This window comes from Heterodontus francisci, chromosome 46 (assembly GCF_036365525.1).
Source record: "Heterodontus francisci isolate sHetFra1 chromosome 46, sHetFra1.hap1, whole genome shotgun sequence".
NCBI classification, from domain to species: Eukaryota; Metazoa; Chordata; class Chondrichthyes; order Heterodontiformes; family Heterodontidae; genus Heterodontus; species Heterodontus francisci.
The window spans coordinates 22,028,944-22,040,581 of record NC_090416.1 but is presented as its reverse complement, the minus strand read 5'-3'; the positions used below and the strand labels follow the sequence as shown (position 1 = coordinate 22,040,581).

The 11,638-nt window shown below is 40.3% G+C and overlaps 1 long non-coding RNA gene across 1 annotated transcript; it reads right to left on the bottom strand.

Annotated features, from left to right (window-relative positions):
- Positions 1-2,596: 2,596 nt before the first annotated feature.
- On the bottom strand, positions 2,597-5,577 carry LOC137356994 (uncharacterized). The gene is made up of 3 exons (XR_010971123.1): positions 5,476-5,577; positions 3,113-3,362; positions 2,597-2,667 (listed from the first exon to the last, which is right to left on the bottom strand). It is a non-coding gene; the product is annotated as an uncharacterized lncRNA (long non-coding RNA).
- Between the last annotated feature and the right edge of the window lie 6,061 nt (positions 5,578-11,638).

Sequence of the window (11,638 nt, the reverse complement as noted above, 5' to 3'; positions counted from 1 at the left end):
GGAAGTCCAGATATACTACATGTACAGGATCCCCATTATTCTCTTCACTTGTTACATCTGCAAAGAACTGTAGCAAATTAGTTCAACACAATTTACCCTTCATAAAACCAAGCTGACTGATGGAGTGTGTTTTGACTTTGCAAGTGTCCTATTGCTTCCTTAATAATGGATCCCAACAACTTCACTGACATGTTAAACTAATTTGTAGTTACTGAATTTGTGCCTCCCTCCCTTTTGAATAAGAGCTTAATATGAGCATTTTTTCAATGCACTGGAACCTTTCCCACATCCAGGGAATTTACACTTTGTTAACTACTGCCCCTGCCACATACTTCAAGACCCTAAGATGTAAGCCATCAGGCCTTGAGGACTTTTTGGCCTTCAATCCGAATAGTTTGCACAGTTCTTTCCTCCTCCTCCCTCCCCCACCCCCCCCATGACATTCACGACAAACTAAGAACAGAATTCTTCCAGGAGCCAAGGTGGGACGTCTAGTTGACAGCTGTTGGAGCATGTGGCCTTTAATATTTGTAGACAGCCAATCCCTATTAGATGGAGACAGAAGTCGAGGAAGGGTTATGTCAGATGAAATGTTCAAAAAAAAAAAAGTGATTTAAGGGGGGGAAATTGGAAGTAAAGTTTATCAAGTTTTCCAGTTCCAGGCAAGAGCAGGAAACTGCACTGTCAATGTACTGGAAAAAAGTTGGTAAGGGAACAGAGTAAGCCTAGAACAGGTTTGACATATCCCACAAAAAAGACAAGCATTACTAGTACCCATGCAGGTACCCTTATCATTTATTTGAAAGTAAAGAGTGTAGTTGTCGAAGTTGTTCAATTTGAAAGCAGGTTCAGCCAGGGGGAGTGGGGCGGTGGCGGTGGTCATGGTAGATGGGGACTGATCATGCTTCTTTAAAAAAGGAAGCAGAGAGCCCTCACACTGTCTTGGTGGGGCACGGAGGTGCAAAGGCATTGGACGTCCATAGTTTAGAGGCAGCAGTTTGGGGGGGGGGGGGGGGGAGGAAGAGCAGCAAATTAGAAATTATCCTGATGAAATATTGCATCTGAAGAGTCACTGATGTACATATTGGAGACTGGACCACGGAACAATCTATAGTGTCAAGATAGCAAAAAAAATAATAATTCAGTGGGACAGGAACAGGCTGAAAACAATACATCATGGTTATGTTAGCGGATTTTATGCAAGAGGTGTAAGTGGGCTGTCTGGGGTTGCAGGATTCTCAGTTTGGAAGCTGCAGAGGGCAGATGTCCAGAAGGGGGGGTTGGGGAGGGGCAGCAGTTGGAGACAGTTTGTGAGCTGGTACTGAGCTTCTGCAAGTTGTAAGTCAGGACAACAGAGGAGAACAGTACTCCTCTTGTCTGCAAGTTTTTTGACAAGGTCAGGGTTAGACTAGAGACAAAGTGAAAACAGGTTCAGTGAGCAAGGGTGTAGAGGAATTTAGACAGCTGATCTCAGACAGAGACACTCTTCAATGACAAGCTAGAGAGCAGCTAAGGAGGCACAGCTTGAGAGAATGCTGGAGGTGGTGGAATGAGTCTGCTGGTCAGGGAGATGACACGAAGTCAAAAAAGTGAGCCTAGAGGAAAATTGTGACAAACATTACGAAGTTCAAGCAGACTAACTTACCTAGTTATTGAAACATGCCAGGTGGCTTTGCCTGCTGACACTTCAATGTTCAGAGTATTTTAATTTTATACTACAGCTATGACAAGATACAAATTATTCCACAATAGATAACATTAAACTAAATACACTTTCACACAACTAGGTTGCTTTTTTATAGCTCAATTGTAATATTTTATGTCCAACCATACTTTTGTCCTTGTACAGAATGATTATTACAGGACTCTTTACAGCATCATTGCCTTAGTGTTTTAAGGCTTTGTGATGAGCAGTGTCTGGTACCACTGTTTTCTTCATAGTTATCTCCTGCATACCATGCAGGATTGAATATGCCCAACCCGTGAACTAAAGCATAAAATGCAACCTGTAATCACCTAAATTCTATGCTGTTTACTGCAATAGTTGTTAAGTGCAAAAACATTGTTTTTGGATCTAATCTGTTATTTGACCATACATTAGACTTGAAGATTTATATCTATGGTAATATGGTCAAGTTAAGCTACATGCATCATTACTTCACATTTGCAGTCTGTGTGGAATTGCTCATTAACTAGTAATTTACTGATTGGTCACATTCTATAGTAGCACCTACTTCATTTAGTCATTAGATACAAAGTTCAATTTGATTGAAGTACAGTTTACCAAAGTGTACTTAATCCTCAGGTCCATTAGCAAAAAAATTAAATGGTTTTACCTACCTGGAATGTTTTGAACCCAATTGCACTACACACCCAAGCACCAATCTTTGACAATACAAGCTACCGAGATTAACTGCACTAAGAAATAGCAAGCTTCTGATAGTTTGATTAATTACAATGTTACAAATGCTATGACAAGTATCAGCAGGATTTAATCTCACCTTCACTTGGTTTTTCCAAGCTTCAGCCCAGTAGCTTTTCACTGACTGAAGGTTATATGTGAGTATACCTTTGTCCCCAAAGAGGCCACAAAAAAAAACGGGCAGCACAGTGGCTAGCACCGCAGCCTCTCAGTTCCAGTGACCCAGGTTCAATTCTGGGTACTGCCTGTGTGGAAGAAAAGAGCACAGAATAAATCAAACTTCCTCACATGAGTACTTGCAAATTACTTGATTAACTTGTGCACAAGGAGAACAAACACAGTAGAGCTCACATTGAGACTCAGTGCGATGTTCTAAAGACTTACAGTCAAACAGTGGCAATTATACTATTCTGCAACCAATAATCTTACCATATTTTAGCTGTTAATTAGCATTCTAAAGCACCAATAATATTACAATTTAATTCTTGCTTTAAATGAATAAAATAGTCATTTTCAATCCTTCGTTTACATATCTATCTCACCATTGGCCTTGCAGCTGGTACAGCACAACAGAAAGGCAACAGGCTTCAACACTTATATCAGCCAGACATGGTACATTCCTAAGGAGCAGTTTGCGTGAGAAACATACTGACCAAGCAAACTCACACCACTAGTCCAAGGATGGCTCACCTCAGGTTCCACACCCGTGTGGAGTTTGCAAGTTCTCAGTGGGTTTTCGCTGGGTACTCCGGTTTCCTCCCACAACCAGAAGACTTGCAGGTTGATAAGTAAATTGGCCATCATAAATTGCCCCTCGTATAGGTAGGTGGTAGGAGATTATAGGCACAGGCGGGGATGCGGTAGGAATGTAGGCTTTGTATAAATGGGTGTTTGGTCAGCAGACTCAGTGGGCTGAAGGGCCTGTTGCAGTGCTGTATGTCTAAATAAAAAACAAAAGTACAAAACAGGAACAGGCCATTTGCAAGTTGACAAATCAAAGTTAATCCAGCTTCAAAAGGCTGCATACTAATCTGGAGGACTGCAATATTTCCCCTTTAGAGAAACATGTCTTTGCAAAACCAAGACCCACTTTTAATCTGGCAGCTTGAATTTAACAGAAATGTTCGAATTTGAGCCTCTTAAAAAGGGTTCTTTTTTGCTCCAACTTTCAATTTTTTTTTATATAAACCTTGTGCTTTGACTAACTTTAGAGCTTAACAGTTTCTTTAATAATTTTGGCAATGTTTTTTCAGGTCCACTTTCTTATACAAACCTGTTACTTTTACCAAATGTAAGGTTTTTGCCAAATTTCTCATCTCCATTCTGTACCAATTTTGAGCTCCGCAGCATTTGACTGTTTGATTAACAGCTGAAAAGGGAGGTTCAGATTTAGTCTGACCTACGTTAGACAGCATTTTATACCAGCTAACTGAACAAGGTTGCACCCTATCTAGTCTTAAAAATCATAGCACCAATTTTTTTTTTTATAAACTAGTGGTACCCCGTTTTTCAATTTGTGAACTGCTAGTCTTTCCCTCAATCTTAACAGAGCAAGTTTGAACTCAGTGGGTTTAAAAAAAGTTAGATTGTTGAATAAGGATGCTTGAGCACATCTTTTTCAAGAGACTTCAAAAATGCTGCCTCTTCTGCACTTATTGCATCTCATGCCGAGCTGCCAGATTTAAGCTATTTTCTGACCCATAAAATTCTGGACCCAAGCTGCTTTTTACTGAGTATTGCAGATTAAGTAAAAAAAAAATTCTTCCATAAATGGTGCAGAATTAATGCAGCAGCTTTTTACTAAGCAAGGTAAATGACTAAGTTTGAGATCCCCTCCAATAGACAGCTTTAACAGATTTACCAAAGTTTCACACTACAGCTTTTCTAAACCTTAACACAGACCAAGCTGGATTTTCTCCAACCAAGCTTTAAACAGCAGCTATTCAGATACCTTCACATTTGCACCCCCAGCTCAATTTAAAGCCCTGATGCAGACTGATGGTGCTTCCATGAGATCTCTGCTTTCATGCAGTATTGCCAGCTTTCCACATACCTGGATCATTTGACATTTGAACCAGACTAGACATTGCTATCTGCTTTTATTTGCCAAAGTGTTGCAAAGCTCAAGTTAAACACAGCAACTTTACCAACAGTTTTAAAAATTAGACTTCTGACACCAGGCTGGAGCCAAGCAGCTTTTCTAGACTAAAGTTACAAGCCAAACTTGATCCTGCAGGCTGTCGTATTATTTTTAGTGACCTGAAATTATGAGTTCATGACATCCAGCTTTTATTGCAACTGCAGTTTGAGGCCAGCAGCTTTTTCATGACTAACATACTAGTAAAACAATTTTGTTATAACAACTTACAACGTTAGAGAAACTGCTGCTCCAACTGTTAATTACCGGTTGCATACAAAAATAGTTACCACCCAGCCTTTTACTGTGCAGTAGGGAATTTTCAACCCTACGATTGTTCCTTTTAACGAGGAGTTTGCTACCCTGTGCTTTTGGGGCACTTACAGTTGTAAGTGACCAATTTCACAGCCTTTTGTTGAGAGCTATTTACAGAGTGCTTGAGACCAAGTTTGTAGCCTGCAGTTTTACACAAACTAATGTTGCAGACCAATGTTTGATACTAGATCGGAGGCCCACACTTGAATACATGAACACTCCAATTTTTCAGTCCAAATTGTTAAGTTAAGTAGAGTTTTTCTTAAAGACGCAAGACAAACTGCTTCCTCTACGCAGGTGTTGCAGACCGTAAGACCGAACTTTAAACCGGACTTAAAATTCAGTTACAAAATGGTTCAGCTCGCAGCTTTGTGGTTTATTACTAAATTCATATTTAGACATTTGCAACCCACCGGCTTTCTACATACCAAGGATAGACTAGGGTTTTTAAACCAGCAGCTTGTCCCAGATGGAACTATGCAACTTTGTAACCAACCGTGCAGATACAATTAGCTAAAACACAGGCACAAGCTTCCAAGCCAAAAGGTCACATATGAAGCTCAAGTCACCCAGCTTTTTACTGACTAAAGTTGCATCTTACTTTTATTCGCACCCCTGAAGACCAACGTTCAATCCAAACATCAATAGCTGGAGCTTTTTCACAGCCACGTCAAACTGGTGACCCATGTTAAGGCCCCACAGATTTTTAACCTTGCATTTGTGAAAGGGCAGCTGAAGACTCAATTTTACTGCAGCAAATTTTTACTGCTCCAAATAATCAGGTGAGATGCCCTGGCTTTTTAATAAAACATAGCAAGGTTGAGCCCTGCAATTTACAGACAAAGGTTGCATGCCCAGCTTGTTGCCAAAACTCATGTTACACATGAAGGTTGAAACCCCAACTGCTTTTCACAGCAAAGTTCCAGGCGCAGCTATTTTAACTGCAGTTTTTTTTTCTCCACGCCTCTTGGGTATCAATCTGACCAAGGTTGATAAAAATATGAGGGCAGTTCTGACTTGAGAAATCAAAGTGAAAGTCCAGCATGTTTTTTTTTTAAATATATAAAAAAAGTCACCAGAGCCTGACATTTTGTCCACAATCTATCAACAGACCACATGAGCCTGGTAGCTTTGGTCAGACACAAGGTTGAATGCAGAGGTAGAAGCTGGTAGATTATAACAAGGTTGCAGGCTAAAGTGAAACCTGGCTTACTTTCAAAATTACCACCAATATTTCACAGCAAGTTTAAACAAGCAAGCTTTGTAAAGCCATTGCACACCACGTTTGACAGGTACAGCTTTAACACACTAAGGATTCACATCAGCTTCAGTGAAGTTACCACCCCAGCTTTTTTTTTTTTACAAGTTAACATGCGAAGCTTCAGATTCCAGTTCATCCCACAGTAATACAGACAAGAGTTGATCACTGCAAGTTTTCAGACCTAAACTGATTCTGGCAACTTCAAAAAAAAAATTGAAGTTGAAACCCTCATCTTCCGGCTGACAAATTCCAAACAAAATGCTCTTGCCATTTTTGGTCGAAACATTTACATGCCAATGTTGACTTTCATGACCAGAGTTCTAGATAAATTTTGACCATTGCTGCTTTTGGAGTCATGATGCAGACCAAGTGATTCTCCATCCACTATATAATGACAACAGATGTACATACTTATTTACCTCAATATACTGGAGACACAATTATCTCATGTTAAAGGGAGGAGCTCCATACCTTAAACTGAGGCATGCTCTGTAGGCATACTAACAAATTTTATTATGCTTTGAAACATTTGCATTTCTGACTGTAGAATGCCTTTTATTTAAGCTCCCATCATTAATGTGCATTTTTTCTCCTTAATCTTGATTAAATCTTCTCCATACAACACGTAGTTTAACCCAACTCCACATTTAGCATGGTCAGCATCTTAATGTTAAGAATTTTATTGTTAAGCTCATATTCTCTTCGAATTTATTGACAAATGAACACTCTTGCTTGGTACCAACTCATTAAGCACGTTGTGTTTTACATTGAAAAGCATTTTTACAGGCAAGATAAACGCAACATTTCACACTGCATAACCTTTATAATCCAGAATATTTGTATGAATGACGAGATGCTGTGCAAATACTTAATACACTGGAAGCACATTTAAACTGCATGTGTCGAAGCTAGTTTATGATCGAATAGTGATACAAAAAAAAAAGAGTTCTTGACACTCCCAAATAAAGTCAATTAAATGCTCCGAAACATTGAAACGGTGTCCCGTTGGGCAGAACGCTACCGTGAGCTCTATTACTGACATACTCATCTCCCAATTTGCGCTTCATGCTCTGCAGTTTACCATGATTATGCAGTTATATTTAAAACCATCATCCCTATTTGGATCAAGCTTGATAGCGCCAATAGAACAGTACTCAGCCAGTGCAGTTTAATGTGTTTCAACATCGTAAGTCCCTTCTCTGCTCACACCTTTAATGACCTTGGTCTCTAATTTAAATGAGATGACACTAAAAACACACTTTTCTTACCATTAAAAAATGCGACATTTTGCTACTACAAAAGGACCTCTTAGTTAATTGGAAAGGCATTTGCTGCATTCTTGTCGGATTATTAACTTCCAGACTGAACGTACAAACTAAAACAACTTCTATGCCGGCAGGACTTATACAGATGATTTGCACATGCGAGCTGCATTATTTGAGTTTATAAAAACATTCACATGACTTCAATCTCAATTCGACATTGTCGAGTTTAGGATAGCCACCAAAGCCCCTCACATATCCAGTACCTCCCGGTGTGCATCTTTCCACATTACCAAGATTGCAATATCTTGGTCTTTGTCATTAAGACGTTTGAACGAGTCATGAATTTTGCTCCTTTTCCCTCGTTTGTGGCATTGAGGAGTTGATTGAACTCTCGTGACTGAGCTAACAAAGTAATAAAGAATAAATATCCAAGTTATAACTAAAAACGTGCACATTGCAGTTTTAATCTGCTGACTGCTCGATTTGAATTCTGCTTTGTCTTATTTTTGTCCATCCAATTCTGAATTCGCACCACTGCGCCTAATAGGAGTTGCTGTTAATACCGTCTTTACCAAGTATTTGCAATGTACCAACCCTTAGGTTTCCTTAAAACATACTGGAAATTGAGCGTACCATTTCACTCACAAGAACACAACAAATGCATCATTTCTGACTGAACCGTTTGAGGAACGAAGAGCATCACAACAAAGTTTTTTTCTGTAGTATTTAAGTAACCACTTCGCCTTCCAACCGTTTCAGGCGGTCAAATTAGATAAAAGTTTAATCCTGCGTTAGGCGATTCAATTTAACTGAACCGAACTGAAACATTGACGCTCAGGCTCAATTTCAGCCCTACCTCGTATTTGTCCGCAAACTCCAAATCTGGAGTACGAACACTCAGACCAAGAGGCGTTCTATTTTGAGGGTATTACTGCAGAACTAATAGTCACCTTTAGTATAATACGTTTTGAAAACCCCAATAGCATTTTAATTCAGCGTTACAAATTTCATGTGCTTGTTCCACCCCTTCAAACACTATTGAATGAATGAGTTAGCTGGAACGACCGACGATGAGTGCAAGTTCCAGCTGTAGAAATGAAGACCGAGCTTGAATCGCAATTCCACGGTCATGAAGCAAGTCGGATCAATAGAAGTTAACTGTTTTAACAATTACAGGCTTCAGTTCTCGCCTCTTTCTCCCCACTTCACACAAACAGTATAGATAAGGAAATGAAACCTTTTCTTTCCAGATGCGTTTCTAATGACTACACAATACTTGACAGCGTGGTGGAAATAAACATTTAGTATTGTATTTTTGGACGTTTCCGTGTATTCTTCAAACTACAAGATATTACTAAGGGTCGGTTGCCACGCTCTCCACTCAAGGTTCTTTACCTTGACTCTCATCGACATGAAGCACAAAGGCACCAAGTACCAAACCAATTATTATTAACAAGGAGCCATTATGAAGTCTTTGGAGAATTCTATTTCAACCTTTAACATTTGTAATTAGAATAAAACTTGACGAGTTACGCAATTGGCATAAAACAGGAGAGTTAACACCGAAAAATGCCATGACAGAGACGCATACAATTGGGACTCTGGCTGGTGAGATCGCTTCAACCTTTAAATTACTCGCCACGAATACACAGAAGCACAAATTTGATCACAAACCCATTTTGCACACGAATGAGTTTCTGTAATCATTGACTTGCATTGTATTTACACAACGTCACTTCATAAACAGCAAGTTCAGATTTTTCTCACCTGCTCCTAGGCAAAAAACGTTTAGTGACTACATTTATTCCAAGAATCAAGGTTGGTTTTTAACTTCGAAGTGACGTACTTTACCATTAAAAAAATATCTATAAACAAACAGAACAACCGTTTCTGTTTGAAACTGCAAATATTAGGATCAGGATTTCTTAAACCAAGTCGGAGGCATTAGACTTAAAATATATGCAGTGCGGTCCAGAGATAATTCTCATTAATTTGTGAAAACAAATACTAAGTGAAAGACACTATGCCAACTACTTAAAAAGTTGAATAGTCAAACGTACCACTATTAGATCTCCACCAACAGTAGTATCACTATTATTAATAGCATTACACAGCGCAGAAAATAAAACAGACCAGCATCAATTATTTACAGAAATAAAACAAGCCGAAGCCACGGAAAAACAGAGCAACGTTATTGTTAATTCCAAGAAGTTGCGCAAGTACTCAATAAAATAAATAACTTCATTAAAAGCACCTGAAAAAAGGTACAAACCATGAAATCACTCGAACTCAAACATGGAACATTATCAATCTTAAACGAACATTTCAACAAAACGCAGTTAAAAAACCAATCCCAGATATTTCTCGGTTAAAAACTCTTCAGTCCCCAAGACTTTAAAAAACTATAACCCGGACACCTGCTTTACTCAATTTCAAAACCACTTTTGTACCTTTCAGAAAAAAAAGACGTCAATAACAAATATTTCAGAAACAATCAAAACGTTGCTGTTACAACACTCAGTCCTCACTCAATCAATCTTTCACTCCCTCCACAAAAAAAAACACAAAAACCTTAACTTTCAATGAAGGTCTATCCAACGTCTTCTTTCACCAGTTCTGTCTCCAGTCTCCCGGAGTCCATTTAAATCTCCCGCGCCCTGTCAATCATCCCCGGTCCCGCCCCGCCGGCACAAACGCAACAAAACATTTGTCTTTTTATATCTTATTTATCTTCTCCTTCTTTGGCCTCCTTATCTCGAGAGACAATGGATAAGCGCCTGGAGGTGGTCAGTGGTTTGTGAAGCAGCGCCTGGAGTGGCTATAAAGGCCAATTCTAGAGTGACAGACTCTTCCACAGATGCTGCAGAGAAATTTGTTTGTCGGGGCTGTTCCACAGTTGGCTCTCCCCTTGCGCCTCTGTCTTTTTTCCTGCCAACTGCTAAGTCTCTTCGACTCGCCACACTTCAGTCCCGCCTTTATGGCTGTCCGCCAGCTCTGGCGAACGCTGGCAACTGAGTCCCATGACTTGTGATCTATGTCACAGGACTTCATGTCGCGTTTGTAGACGTCTTTAAAGTGGAGACATGGACGGCCGGTGGGTCTGATACCAATGGCGAGCTCGCTGTACAATGTGTCTTTGAGGATCCTGCCATCTTCCATGCGGCTCACATGGCCAAGCCATCTCAAGCGCCGCTGACTCAGTAGTGTGTACAAGCTGGGGATGTTGGCCGCCTCGAGGATTTCTGTGTTGGAGATACGGTCCTGCCACCTGATGCCAAGTATTCTCCGAAGGCAGCGAAAATGGAATGAATTGAGACGTCGCTCTTGGCTGACATACGTTGTCCAGGCCTCACTGCCATAGAGCAAGGTACTGAGGACACAGGCTTGATACACTCAGACTTTTGTGTTCCGTGTCAGTGCGCCATTTTCCCACACTCTCTTGGCCAGTCTGGACATAGCAGTGGAAGCCTTACCCATGCGCTTGTTGATTTCTGCATCTAGAGACAGGTTACTGGTGATAGTTGAGCCTAGGTAGGTGAACTCTTGAACCACTTCCAGAGTGTGGTCGCCAATATTGATGGATGGAGCATTTCTGACGTCCTGTCCCATGATGTTCGTTTTCTTGAAGCTGATGTTTAGGCCAAATTCGTTGCAGGCAGCCGCAAACCTGTCGATGAGACTCTGCAGGCACTCTTCAGTGTGAGATGTTAAAGCAGCATCGTCAGCAAAGAGGAGTTCCCCGATGAAGACTATCCGTACTTTGGACTTCGCTCTTAGACGGGCAAGGTTGAACTGCTATTTATCTAAGATCAAAATAACATCAACAAAATCTCTTTGTAATAGCTAGAGAATATTGACAGAATATCTGAATAATATTTCACAGATCGAAGGTCTGATTGGCAGAAAGACACATAAGCACCAGCCCCGCCCCCTACGGGTTGCTCGCATCTGCCCCTGTCCCGCCCTTCTTGCCAATGGGGTAGTGCAGGCCCCACCCCCTTTCAACCCCGGTTTACTGCCCCTCCCCATCCCCATCCCCCTCCCGCAATGATCACTCCGAACCTTGTGACATTCCTTTCTACATTTTAGACGATGATATTCGCATTTAATTCTTCTTCTTAACATTTCTAAATTAATTTAAGGTGACGTCATTTTATAATCAGTAAATGTCAATTGTTTCCGAATTTCATGTACTTTTGGCATTTTTTACTTTGAATTTGATCTCCAGTGAATTTCTG